Raw genomic sequence first — 14,359 nt, 5'->3', positions numbered from 1 at the left:
CTGTTGACCTGCACTGAAGTCAGGAATGAACTCAAACCTGGCTGCTTTTTTCTAACCAAATAAATTTACCTTCATTCTTTGGGATTAAAAGTGAGTGCTAAAGGCATGTCTGCATTCTAGATGAATCATACAGACCTAGAATATCTTTGGATGTGATCAGAGCAGCCATGTTGCTGGATTAAAATTTCTCTGCAAATGTCTGTCACTGAGGCTGAGGGACAAGAACCTTCTACTTCTCCAGTCAAGATGCCCACAGTGGCTTTTGTTGAATAGGAGTGCTTGTAATTTGTTCATGTTGAAGTAATTATGTACCTCCAGGAAACAGCAAAACATAGTCCAGAACAATCTTTAGTCTCTCAACAGCTCCTGCACACCCACAATTATGGCCCACTTGACTTCTGCGCAATGTGGTAGTCAGGAATTTGGCTGCAGAATCATCTGTGGAACTTGTCTAGACTGGACAGTTCCTGCATCCCTGTGAGAGAATGTGTGTGATTGTGCTCATTGGCTCTGTTGGGAGTAATTACTACACCCTTCCTTCCACCATCATGCAGATCACACCTGTTCCATCAGCACAGTGATCTTTGTTTTTTCAATGGGCTGTTACTTGTGCAGCTGCCAGCCACCCCTCATCTCGACAGTTCTGTCACATACATGAAAGCATGCCATGTGGAGCATTTCAAATGAGATTTTGAAGAGAAATGAATATGTCCAAACACAAGAGCAGGAACTAGGGAGATGGCTCAATGGGGAAAGTGAGATTTGAGTAGGCTTTAGAGCTGAACAAGCTGGATCTTAGATAATCATTACAAAGGGGAAGAATGTTGGAGCAAGATAGCTTCATTACTGTGTGATATCCAGGAAGCAAGAGAGCAAAGAGAAGAATGGAGACCAGTTAAAACATTCAAAGCTTTGCCTCCACAGTGTCCACCCTCTGGGCACCAGGTATGCAACACATGGGCTTGCTGGGGACATTTCACACTCAAAGCACAACAGAAATAAAGCAATTAAATGAAGAAGATAAAGTCATTGGTAGGGAATAGTTTTCCCTCTGAAGCTAGAATACTTGACAAATTTAGTATCAGTAAGTATTTTGGCTCTATATTCTGCGACACTATCTAACTATCCAGCCCAGGCAGAACTCAGACTTGCTGGTGTTACAGGTATTACATGACCTGCCATACCTGACTTCATTATTCTTAACTGACAGATAATAATTAATAATTGGTATGTTTTTATTGTACTCAAAAAGTGTGGAATTATTAATTCAAACCTCTCAACATAAACATCATCTTAAATGCCATCATTTCTTAATGACAGACATGTTGAAAAGTCAACATTCTTGGCAATTTGACCTAGACATTGTTGGCTATAGTTCCCACATAATAGACCTCTAAAGAAAACATCTCCTGACGGTTCCTAGCCTGGTCTGGCATTCACCTGTTCCTCTGCTAACTACATGGGGAAGTTCTGCTGTGAACACAGCTTTTCTGATCTCCATGGATGGGAAAACATGGGCTGCATGACTTTACCTGGCAAAGTACAAACCAACTCCTTGTCATCAATGGCTTATGTCACTAGGCTGCATAGATTAGGTTGATGCCATGTGGCTGGCCTGAGGAAGGACAGAAACCAGGTTCCAAGCCCACTCAGGTAGCTTTGCTGTTAGCTAAGGACAAGGTTCTTATACAGTGCCACAGAATGCAACAGGCTCTGAGTGGAGACGGTCACACTGGTAGTCTCCAGGATCAGAAGAGATGAGGTCAAATGTACTGATATTTACTACTTAGGGAAGAATTATTTTCTTTCTTATCTCTCCATATCATTGGTTTTCATGGGAGTGAGGCTTCTCTTTGCTGCAAAGATCCTTCAGTGCCCAGTCAGGAATGTCTGGGTTCTTTTTAGATGCTCATAGTGCCAGTGGTTTTGCTCATGTCAAGGTCTGATACACACTGTGTGATCAGGTGGTCACAAGGGAGAATTAAGAGCCATGCGTGTAGACTAACACAGTGCCCATGAGTGAACTGTGACAGTGCACATTGGGTAATGATGTGTGGATGTTGTCCTTCCCGGGCATTTGACTGAGTGTCTCACCTGGGCTTGGTCCAGAGAGCACCAGCCACGCTAAGATAGCAATCAGCCAGACAATGGCTGAAGCACTTCAATACACTTAAAGGTCTCAGTAGTTTTAAAATCGCAGAGAACTGCCTTGCTCTGCTCCCATACTAGGTGAGAGGATTGGAGAATCGATGCAGACAGAAACTATACTTTGGGTATATTTTTATTGAAAATATATGATTCTTTCCATTTAACTTTCACCATGATGGCTTTATGTTTCAGGACAATTTATATGCTGTAGAAATGTAGGGAATTGGCTGGGGTGTTGCCTGGCTGATAGAGAGATTATCAAGACGCATAAAGCCCTGGTTTTCATCCCAGAACAGAGAGGTGGTGCCCATCAGTAAACCCAGCACTCAGAAGCCAGGAGCCACAGGCAGGAAGGTCAGGAGTTCAAGGTCATCCTCAGGTACCTAGTGTATTTGAGGTCAACTTTGCTATATGAGTCCCTGGCTTAAAAATAAATAAATAAATAGTTCTTAATTTTTTTTTTAATAGAAGAAAGAAAACAAAGAAAAATTAGGAAGGGGACCTATTACAGCTACTGCCTCATGATGTAAGTTAGACACACCTGGCACTTTCCACCTCTAAAGTGGATTCTCTGAATCTGTAAGTATCTTACAGGAGCTTTGAAAAGAGACGTGCCCAGATCACCAGCTGAGTAACAAACTCTAGATTATGTTAGCCTGTGACAGGTTTACTCATCTTAAAATGATGTGGATGTTTGCCGCAGCCGCTGTGAGACTTAAACAGAGCTATGTGAGTGGCGCAGCGTTCAGGCCTTGTGCGTGCCAGGCCGTGGCCTGCACTGGGAAAGGTTCTGGCAACCAGGGCACTATTGACTTGACCTGTGTTTAGCAGCCAGGCCCTATTAGACACTCTTACCAAGCTTGTTTCTCATTCATTTCCTCTCAAACACCTCCTCTGTGTAGGTGCTAAATTTATATGGGTCCTGGGGAGCTGAGTAAACAGAGCAGCCCTTAATCCATTGACTGTGGTCCTGATGAGATGGAGTGGATGTCATCAAAGAGGCTTGGCAGGCACAAGAGCCCCCTGGTGACAGGCTTATCCCTCTCCTGTCTAAACTGCCAGGGCAACCAATTGGGTCCACCTGGACTTGCAGAATGGAATCAATGAGGGGTGCTGTGGTTCTTATCTGAGGATGGCTCTCCATGTCCTGCTGTCAGTTATAATACAGCTTGGCTTGAACATTATTTTTTTTGTGAATTCAATGCCTAGGTATTACTGTGATTACCTTAAAATTAAACCTACTGTAGACTCTTGATCCTTATCCAGCCTCTTGAGTACAGGTGAGACTGCACCTCTTGGGAGTGCTAATTGCTTTTTAACTTAAGGGCCCTCAGTACCTCTTAGACCCTAACTCAGGGAGATGCTATCATGCTCATGGAAGGTCAAGTTCTGATTAGCTTCTGACTGGCTAACTTCCAGCCAGCCTAGAAAGCATTGCTCAGTCGGAGATCCAGCTTCAAAGCCACCCTGCTTTCTCAGTGTGTGGGGACACCAAGCTTGTACACCAGCTCTGCAGATGGAGTACCATATAGCAAGCAGGACAAAGGCCTGGCAGAATAAAAAGAGCCAAGTTGACACTGCCCATGCTGACATTTCCCCTGGGCCTCCATGGAAGAAGCTATGTAATTTTTTTTTTCGTGAGCATGTCTACATTAATTAAATCAGCTTATCTTTATACCTTCATCAGAAACTTCTTCATAAATGTTCGCTTTGTGGGTGGTTGTGGAATTTTGTGCAAATAAGAGTTCATCACACATGCCCCTCCCAAATCCTAGGATGGGAGTCTCTCTGTCAGCACTGTGGAGGTGTCAGGAGAGCTTCGGAGTCCTGATGGCATTCCGATAGGACATAATGAGCAAAACTGCACACAGACTATATTACACAGGCAGCTCAGGGATGCAAACATACTATCGCTTTTGGAAATTTGTAAGAGATTAGTTATAGATGTACTTAGATCTACAACATTCTGCTTCTCTCTTTAGGCCTGTATCTGGTATATTATAGACTTCTGAAAGTAATCCCAGAAAAACCACAATATTAGGTTCTTAAATAAAAGAAAATATGGTGCTTGGTGTTCAGCTAGGACAGCAGGTGATGGCTCAGGTACCCTCAAGGGTTGCTATGAAGGACGGGAGTGTATTGTTCATTATTCCACTCCAACTCAAGTAGGAGTTGGAAAGATGGCTCAGTGGCTAAGGTTAATCACACTTCTTCTACAAGGTCCAAGTCTGATTCCCAATATCCATATCAGGTGACTCAGAACTGCCTGTACCTCCAGGGGATGCAAAGCTTCTATCTTTAATAGGCACCTACATTCATGTGCAAAGGCCCACAGGAGACCCATACACAAACACATAATGAAAAATAATAAAACAAATCTTACATAAAGAGAACTGATAAACTAAGATCAGAAAGAAGGAGAGGAGGACCTCCCCTATCAGTGGACTTGGGGAAGGGCATGCATGCAGAAAGGGGGGGGGGGGAGGGCGGGACTGGGAGGGGAGGAGGGAGGGGCTTATGGGGGGATACAAAATGAATAAAGTGTAATTAATAAAAAAAATCTTACATAAAATTAAGACATTCATGACTCCAACTAGATTCCAGATAGAAATGAGTGATAGATAGATTATAGCTGATAGATTATAGGTATATGTAACTGATAAAATTATAGGTATATGTGACTGATAGACGATAGGAAAATAACATAGATAAGTATGCATATTAATATAAATATTTTCTATAATTTGTTATAAATCATGTTTATATGATATAAAAGTACTTTGTTTATATTACATATTATATACACAATATGTAATGTTTTCACCTATCTACACACTTATCTATAAAGTATAGCAGCATAAATGCAACATGAACGTTTAAAGAATTTTGTATATCATGTGTCAACACCCAGTGTTCTCTCTTTACAGTACTATATGGGAAGAGACTTTACTTTTTCTACTATTATTAAGGCTATGAAGACAGTAATATGTGAAGACAGTTGACTATTAGTTAGGGTAGAATCTGACTAGAATTGTAAACAAATTCCTACTTTCAGTAACTATTTTTTTCAGTATTTACTTTAAAATGTGGGTAGAAATTTTTGTAGTAGGACTTTTGTGCAGCTTTCTTTTGGAATTTGCACTTATTTTTTATGTGTATGAATGTTTTGACTGAGTATATGTTTTTGCACCATGTGCTTGGTGCCCATAAAGGCCAGAAGAGGTAATGGGATTTCATGGAACTGAAATTATGGATGGTTGTGGTGATGGGAATTTAACCTGGGTCCCCTGGAAGAGCAGCTGGTGCTTCTAACTGCTGATCCATCTTTCTAGCTCGTTCCTAAATTGCTTGATCCTTTCTTGTCATCATATAGTTAATTTTGCTGTCCTTTGTTTTGCCTTATGCTCAATATTTCCACTTACTATATAATCAAAAGCGATTATAGTTTATATGAAATTCTGAAAAATGTTCTTTCCCACGCGTCATGAGAAAAGAAACTCAAACTTTACAAGCCTCCAGACTCACATTTGTTATTTTGAGAAAACACACAGCACATAGTTATTCATACATGTATGCAGACCAGAAGTGAAAAGTGCCTGTCCTTGTACAATTAGGTTATTTTATAAGCACAATCCATCCACAATTGGAGATGTGAAAGATGATGAAGAGAGGGTTTGTAGGGAAATAGAAAAATAATTCTGAACTGTGATAAGGTCTGTGGGGAGCGGGGAAATATAAGGTCACTCACAGAATACAAGAGAGCAAAGGCTTACAGCAGAGTGTGTGACCATCCCAGCAAGCATGGACCATGGAGGGTAGAAAAGAAACAAACAGCCCTTGCTTGCAGGCCTGTCAACCCAGTCACTAGAATGCTGAGCCAGGAGGACAGCAAGATCATGGTCTGCCTTAGCTATAGAGTGAGCTCACGACAGCCTAGGTTGTTCAGGGACACTGTTTCTCAAAAAAGTATAAAAGGGTAATGGATGGAAACATAAAAATTAAAAAAAGTGTTGAAAAGTGCAAGTACCTGCTTAGCATTAGAAAAAAAAAATACTGGTTTCATATTCTGTACTAAAAGAGGGCAGGGTGGATGAATAGGGAAAAGAGAAAGAAAGGAAGGAAGAAGAGAGAGAAAAAAAGAGGAGAGGAGAGAAGAAAAGAGAAAGGAGAGGAGAGGAGAGAAGGGGAAGGGAGGAGAGGGGAGGGGACGGGAGGGGAGAAGAGAGGATATTCCCACCCAACAGGTTGAACACTGGGTGGATGCATAAAAGGTACCAAAGGATGTGGGATCTCCAACGATGGCCAAAGAGTAACTGCAATGGTTTTGAGAATATAAAGATGGTTTTGAGTAAAGGTGGTAATTATGGAGTGTGATCAAAAATAAAAATAAATGTCCTTGAAGAAACCAGCACATTGCCAGTGGCCTGCATAGCTTGGTTCCAGCCACACCCCCTCAACTGCTGTAGCAAGCTCCTCTCCCTATGGAGATTTCCCAGGTTCTTGCAATATCCAGAACGTAGCCATATTCCCATCTCTGCTGCTTCCTCGCCTCAGTGGATTTAACAGGTCTGAAAGTAGAGTGGCCTTCCAGTGGCCAATTTAGGAGGCAGAGTCATAAACAGAACACAAGATAAAATGCAGAAGAGGAAGCTGTGGGGTGAGATGGAGTCCACAGGGACACTAAGAGCCTGGAAGACATCCAGGCTTGGGAGTGCTTCCAAGGACAGGTGCTCAACAAGCCCAAGCACCTGGCAGAGAGAGGTAAAGTCCTATCCTTGTGTTCCAAAGCTCTTTCTATCAGAAATAGGAGGAACTGGAGCAAACCCATTCAATCTACTGCTGGATGAAGAGGCACAACTATTTTTAGAAAAACCAACAACCAAACAGCTACTATACTACTGATTCAGCACAATTTCCACATGCAGGGGAGAATCCAGTAGGTAACATTGGCCTTCAAGAGTAACTGTTTGTGTTTAAAATTGAGGAATATTAAACTGATAAGAACAGATACTACACTTGATCTTAGCCAAAAGGCCGAGAAGCGATCAGCCGCTTTGGACCCAGAGAAGAGCATGTCTGATTGCATGCGGGTTGATGCCCCAGGTCCCGCCTCTGAGAAAAAGGTATCGGACGTGTCTGATGCTCTTTGGGTGGATGACACCTAAATGAACATCTGTACAAAGTCCCAATTTATTTCTAATATCAGAGATCAGACCTCTACTCTTGCCTGATGCGTCTAAAACAAAAAGGGGGAACTGTAGAGAGCTGCGGAATGCTATGCCTTAAAGATGGAGCTGGTTTCCGCCTTCCACCTTCCCGATGGTGAGTGCTCTCTGTCACGAACAACTCCACATTTGGCTAAGGCCGAGGATCTGGCTTGCTTCCATGTATGTGGACCTATCTGCATTGCCCCCGTGGCACGCCTGGGTTGGCTACCCAGAGGCTATTTAAGCTGTGGGCTGGCTTTCCCCGGGGTCCGAGGATTGTTCAATGTTCCTGAATAAACTTCATTGAAAAAAAAAATTGAGGAATATACAGCTATTAAATATGAATATTTTTCTAACTAGTACATGGCCGAAATATCTGAACTGGGGACAGAAAGGCAAAAATGTCAAATTCTATAGTTTTATTTTCAATTTAAGTTTTATTTTAGATTTCTGATACTTTGTCTGTAGGTATGTGAGCACGGCACTTATATACCTGGTGGCCACTGAGTTAGAAAGTGGGTATTCTATGGAGCAGAACTGTAATTATAGATCATGTGAGCCACTGAGTGGGTGCTACAAATCCAAACCCAGCCCGAGCCACCTGAGAACAGCAACTGCTAAGCCCATAGGTTTGATCTTAAAAGCACTTTTAAGTGTGGAATAAGACATGACATGTAGCTCGAAAACTGTTTTAAAAACAGAGAATTAATCTTTCAGTTTCATGTGGTCTGTAAGGTTGTCATGTTGAAAGAGGGTAAAGAGTCAGCCAGGAGCAATCAGCATACAGAACAAGGGTCCCATGGACTGGCTGTAGTCCTTGCCATAGTTTTGATAATGTGGCTGGAGGGGCGGATTGTGTTGATGGGTCTGATTTCTCTGAGTTCCGTGGTGTCTAATTCCATCTAATAATTAATTGTAACGAGCAGAATGTCTAATGAAGTGCTTCGTTTGGAGCCCTGGAGGAGCCCTGTTAGTCACACCAACCACTCATTTAGATTGCTCTTTGGGGTGCGATTATTTATTTCCTGTTTGTTTCATTTGTTTCTTCTTTTCATGTTGATGCCCCACATTAACTCAACTTTCTGGGCTTTTTTGGAATTCTCTGTTATCGAATTCTAATTTCTCCACATGTGGCTTTTGCGTTTCTTTACTCAGAGAGGGCTGATCCTTTTCATCACTGTTTGATCAGCCTCAAGTCTGTCAGTGATACTTAAAGGGAGCAATGTTGCTTCTGCATATTATAATTCTGAAGAGTATGCTGCTTGGGCATCATTCACCCCCATTTAAATAAGCACTGAAAATTAGATGTGCATTTTCCTCATCCTGATAATAAAGTATTTTGCATGCGAGCTCCATGGGGATATTCCTGCCTTCAGCTTGCTCTCTGGGTTAAATTAACTTATTTAAAATGACTTCTTTAACTTAAGAATGATATGATATATGCACATATATATTCATACACATTAAGAAAAAAATCAGAATATCAAAAAGGAAAGAAAAATAATCATTGACTCATAACTTTATCATAAATCATTTCAGTATTTATTTTTCTTGTATGAATAATTATCTATAGTCAAAGTCTATAGTATGCTTACTTTATAGTTGTGTTACTGCAAATATCAGGAAGACCTGCCTGGGTTCCACCATGTTATGTGAGAAATTGGGGTTGCTTCTTGGGGTCCTTTGAGTTCTTAAATAAAAGAATTTAAATACCAACTCAGAGGAAACTTCCAGGACAATTTCTTTCTCTATTTTTTTTTTTTTTTTCTGTAGCCTTGTCTGTCCTAAACTTGCTTTGTAGACCAGGCTGGCCTTGAACTCACAGAAATCTTCCTGCCTCTGCATCCCTGAGTGTTGAGATCAAAGGCATGTGTCACCATGCCAGGCTCAGGAAAAAAAAATTTTTTTAGAGTGTAAAATGAAATACCCAAGAGCAGACAAGTTGTAAATTTCAGTAGCTGCATAGAGCAGGAAGATGGAGAAGAATGATGATGAGGAGGAAGAAGAAAAGCAGTAGCATCAGTAGGAGGAAGAGGAGAAAGAGGAAGAAAGAACCCTTCTTCCATCAGACTCCCTGTGCTATATCCAAAGTTTGGCTGTGAGTCTCTGCATCTGCTTCAATCCCCTGCTGGGTGGAGTCTTACAGGACATCTGTGATAGGCTCTCATCCTGTTCCTGTCTTCTATGACTTCCACTGTCTATCCTGTTTTCCCTTCTGAATGACAGGTAAACATGTTCCCTAGGGTCCTCCTTGTTGTTTTGCTTCTTTAGGTTTGTAGGAGACCAACAAAGCCAAAAAGAAGTTGACTGCACAGACTGATGCATCACTCAAAGACCATGCATCCCCTGCTCAGATGTAGCCCTTAGACAACTCAGTCTCCATGTGGTTCTCCTAGAAAGGGGAGAAAAGTCAGTCTCTGACATGAACTCAGTTGCCTGTTCCTTAATCACTTCTCCCTGGTGGGGCAACCTAGCCAGCCCACAGAAGAAGAGGATCCAGACAGTCCTGGTGGGACCTGATAGGCTAGGGTCAGAGAGTAGGGGAGGGGGACTTCCCCTATTAGTGGACTAGGGAAGAGGAATAAGGAAAGAAGAGGGAGGGAGGGTGGATGGGACAAAAAGGAGATGAGGGAAGGGGCTACAACCAGGATATAAAGTGAAAAAATTATAAATAATAATAATAATAATAATAATAATGAGAAAGACATTTGTAAGCAGTGAGGTTGAGACAAAGGAGTGGACAATGACTTCAGAGAAATTTCGAGGAAGCCCTAAGTGTCAGAAATAACAGGTTAGGCTTTGGCAAGTATCCAAAAGAATCAAAGGGCGTTACAAAGAAAAAAGGAAAACTTACAACTTTTATGAGTATTTAGAACAGGTAGGCCTAACCCAACTACAGAGGCACTGCACCAGGGTCAAGGTTCCTGGAGAGAGATAATAATTATTCCTCCCATCTCTTTAGCTGGGCTCAGCTCTGAAAGGGAGGCACCTTGGTTAGAGGAAGACCCATCTTTTTTGGAAAGAGGAAGTAGCTTTTTTCACATAATGTGCCTTCACACCCCTGTAACAGATACGGTCATGCTACTGTACTGTCATGCCTGTGACATATCTTGATTAAATAGAGGATTTTGCACTCTTTACTCAAGTCCACCCCTGTGGGTGTCTAGCAGAAAGATCTATCCTTCACTCAATTGGCAGAGTAAATCCATTGTCTATGCTACATGTAAACTAGGGGTTTTCTCCTCATTAGTTTCTATGTGATTTGTCTGCTGTTGCCTCTCAGACTAATTCCCCACTCCAGGTTTCTTCATTTGTATTAATTTCTCAGTCTTCATTTTCTGGAATTTATTGTCAATCACCCCCCCCCCCCCCCGCCCCGACCAAGCCTCTGCATATGAGAGCATGCCGAATGAGTTTCTCTGATGTTGCAAGTGAGAAATTACCTCGGCTAGATAAACATTCTCCCAGAAAAGCAACCCCCCCCAAAGAAAGCCATATATATGATAGTATGTGTTTACTCTGTGTTTAGTATTGCAGATGTAGCAATAGGAAATGAGACTTCTTAGCAGACACAGAGGAGGGAGAAAAGTAAGGCAGATAGTGAGTTTCAGTGACCCTGGGCAATATAGTGAGACTTTGACTACAAACTACAAATTACAAAATCAGGAAAGAAGGCTTTTCATGAGGAACAATGGCAATCTGAGACTATATATATATATATATATATATTTCTATCAAATTGACTTTAGGTACAAATCTCACCGCTGCTTTGTAGATGATTGTGTAGATTGTAAATCAGAGGACAGCTGTTTTCCATTCTAGGTCTCTTTATTGGATCAATTAGAAATAAACATTGCCGCCATTTTTTCCTTCTTCCTTCCTCAGGTGGTATTCTCCGCCTCACTTTCATTTTTCCTCTTCCTGTAATAATTTTCAAGTGGATCTTTTCAAGGTTTCACTCTGGTAACAGGTGTTATTCCTGGGCAATCCTGAGAGATGTAGAGTTAAACACATAGCAGAGAAGGATTAGATGTACACAGGCTCAGACCTGATAAGGACCATGGCCACAGTAGTGCCCGAGTTCCTTCTCTGGGAAGCCATGAACTCTCCATGCTCCTACAGCTATCTCCTTGGTCCCATATATAGTCTGTGCTCCAAACCATCCCCCATATGTGTCTTGCTTTCTGTGTTTGTGGCTTTAAACCTACAAAAAAAAAAAATTTAAAGTGTGAATAAGTCTCTTTGGCAATTGAAAGATATTCAAAGAGAAATTGCCTAATTTGTGCTGAGTCTCACAATAGTGTTGCTATGGAGATAGAGAGGGCCCTTGGTTTTCAAAGACAAGAGAACATCAGTCTATGAGTAAAATAACTCAAACTTGGTGTGCCTCATTTAGAAACCAGTCCACTGTGAGGGGCTCCCGACACTTCCGAGTCTGTTCTCCCACAAGGCTGAGATGTTCTGCAACTTCATAGAAAATTCTCCATTTGTTTCCCTGGCAACTTTTAAAACTATTTATAACACAATATCCATATTGTCCTGGGCTCAGAAATATCAGTGGCTGATGAATTAAAATTTATTCTTCATGGAATGTCCTTTCCGGAGTGATATGTAAATTACAATGCACTCTTCCTGGGCATTAACATTGTGGACTTTGACTTGGGGCAACCAAATGGCTAGAATATGTAAGGCCTTGAGTTTGATTCCCAGTACTGGAATAAAAAGAGGGGAGGGGAAGAAGGGATGAGGAAGGAAAGAGAGAAAAGAGAAGGCTAAGGGCAGCCTTTGAGGTGGTACAAAATCTTCGGCTGTCATGGTGTGGAGGTCTGCTGGATAAGGTTAAAGTAAGTCCGTAGTCTCCTGATGGCCATTTATTTGTACTTGGCTTATCATGACAGACTCCCTTTTCGCAGGGGGTTCTGAGTCTCCCCTGATACCTGGGTGACCCCAGGTCTTGTAAGGAGCATCAGACAGCCCTCAGGGCAGATTACAGGCCAGACCCTTCTCTGATAAGGAAACTGTTTTAGCAAGCATCTAGGAATTCCTAGAAATGCCCCACCCTGCTAAAGATCTTAGCCTAGCAGTGACCTTCAGTTGTACTTGGAGATCCCCCCCCCCCCCCGCCATGGGATAATTAAGTACTGTATTTTTCTTCCTGTGATAGGACCAATAAGTATTCCTGACCCCTAGACCCCAGTGAATCAAGCATATTCACCCTTGAAATGCCTCCCTGTGCCCAGGGTTTATACTGCTCTTGATTTCACAGGAATAAATGTATGTGATTTCTCACTTCAAGACTGTAGAGATTCCTTCCTCATTTATCCTCTGCCAGGCCACATCTCACTGAGCCCACCAGGCCTGGGCCTCATCAGGCCTGGGCCTCGCCAGGCCTCACCAGGCCTGTGTCTTGGCTACAAGCCAACCAGGCATGGGCTTTGGCCTGCACCTCTTCCTTGCTTAGCACAGCAGCTTGCCTAAGAGCTGTAACACTTTGGAATCACCACAGACTTTGGGATGCTGGAGCTTCCACTACTACTGGCAATCTCATGCTAAAAGAGCTAACCTGTTCTCATGATAAAAGAGCTAAACTGTAACACTCTGTGGAAAACCTTTTTTACACCCTGGGGTAGCACTTTACCCTGTAGTTCTCTAGCTGCCCCTAACAGAAATAGAACCCCCATTCTCCACTGGAGAGCCGAGATCCAGGGCCCTGCGGTACAGAGAACAACATCATGGAAGAGATGTGAATTCCACCTCCACAGATGCTGGAAGCAACCCACTAATATCGAGGACAGGAAGGAGACTGACACCCATAGGCAGAAGTTAGAGGCTTGCACTGGTTTCTTTCTATCATTTTAACCTCAATCTGTAACCAGACAGTGTTTCCAACTGTGGCCAAGAAGTAGCTTTATTCACAGCACAGTTCACGCTCTGCTTCCTCATTTTCAATAAGCCACTCCAATACCCCGGAGACCCTGACACATTTCGGAAGCAAGTCAGACCCATAGTTTGATACAGGAAAGTTTTATGTTATTGTAGAACATGATGTTAAGGACTATGAACTGTTCTGCAACACTCCCTATCCCTACTATGGTGAAGAGGCTGGAGAATCCTCCTCTCCCTGCCTCCTGTCTCTGGAAGCCAGTTACTTCCTTTTTCATTGATATTTCTGAAAGAGGACAGAATTTATGGCTTACATTTCCACTACTAAACATACATGGTGATCCTGAGAAACCTTTGCAAAGGTCTTGGGCTCCTCTGACTCAGGGTGGCTGCTGTAGCTGCCTTTGTGTGCTGACTGGCAGGCTGGCAACATTCTCATGCTATTACTCATTGGTCGGGCGTACTAGAAATACACAGATACTGCTTTTAGACCACTTGCCCCCAGCCAGGCTGACCTTTCTGGCCTCATTGGAAAAGGATAAATAGTCCTGATGCAAATGAATGTGCTGGTCGGGGGTTCTCTTTTCTGTGAAGAAAGGGAGTGGGGAAAGAAGGAAGAGGGGAGGAGAGTGGGACCTGGAGGAGAAAGAGGGAAGGGATGTGTTCAGGATGTAAAGTGAAAAAATAAATATTTTTTAAAGTTAAAAACATTAAAAGGGAATAATAGCTCTGTTTATATTGTCACATGCAAGTAAAAAAATAAACCTTCCAGTATGCAAACTGTTAAAAGACAGACAGACAGAAAGAAAGAACAAAAGAAAGCAAGCAAGAAAAAAAGAAAGGAAGGAAGGAAGGGAGACCCAGGTACAGTACTCTTATTTATAGTAAGGGCAAATAGGATTGCCAAATTCACTTGATACTTAATTTTCATATCTTTAAAATTTCTTGGAGAATACAACTTTCATGGTCCCATTGTGATTCTTTATACACATTCATTTTGAATGCAACAGTGGTGGCTGATATTTAAATGTGTTCTACATGGAGCTATAGACTATACTGAAAAATCAAAAGTTGAAGATAATTGGTAATAAACATATTTGACTGTTAAGTTTCAATTTTAG

The 14,359-nt window shown here is 42.1% G+C and overlaps 1 protein-coding gene and 1 non-coding gene across 3 annotated transcripts in view; one reads left to right on the top strand and one right to left on the bottom strand.

The window, feature by feature from the left end:
* Csmd1 (CUB and Sushi multiple domains 1) overlaps positions 1 to 14,359 on the top strand; it is a 1,585,983-nt gene that overhangs the window by 1,172,312 nt on the left and 399,312 nt on the right. The window lies entirely within an intron of this gene.
* LOC132653849 (U2 spliceosomal RNA) lies at positions 6,996 to 7,194 on the bottom strand. The gene has a single exon (XR_009591690.1). It is a non-coding gene; the product is annotated as a U2 spliceosomal RNA (small nuclear RNA).

This window comes from Meriones unguiculatus, chromosome 4 (genome assembly GCF_030254825.1).
Source record: "Meriones unguiculatus strain TT.TT164.6M chromosome 4, Bangor_MerUng_6.1, whole genome shotgun sequence".
NCBI classification, from domain to species: Eukaryota; Metazoa; Chordata; class Mammalia; order Rodentia; family Muridae; genus Meriones; species Meriones unguiculatus.
The sequence above is the reverse complement of the archived record's forward strand: the minus strand, read 5'-3'. Positions and strand labels throughout refer to the sequence as shown.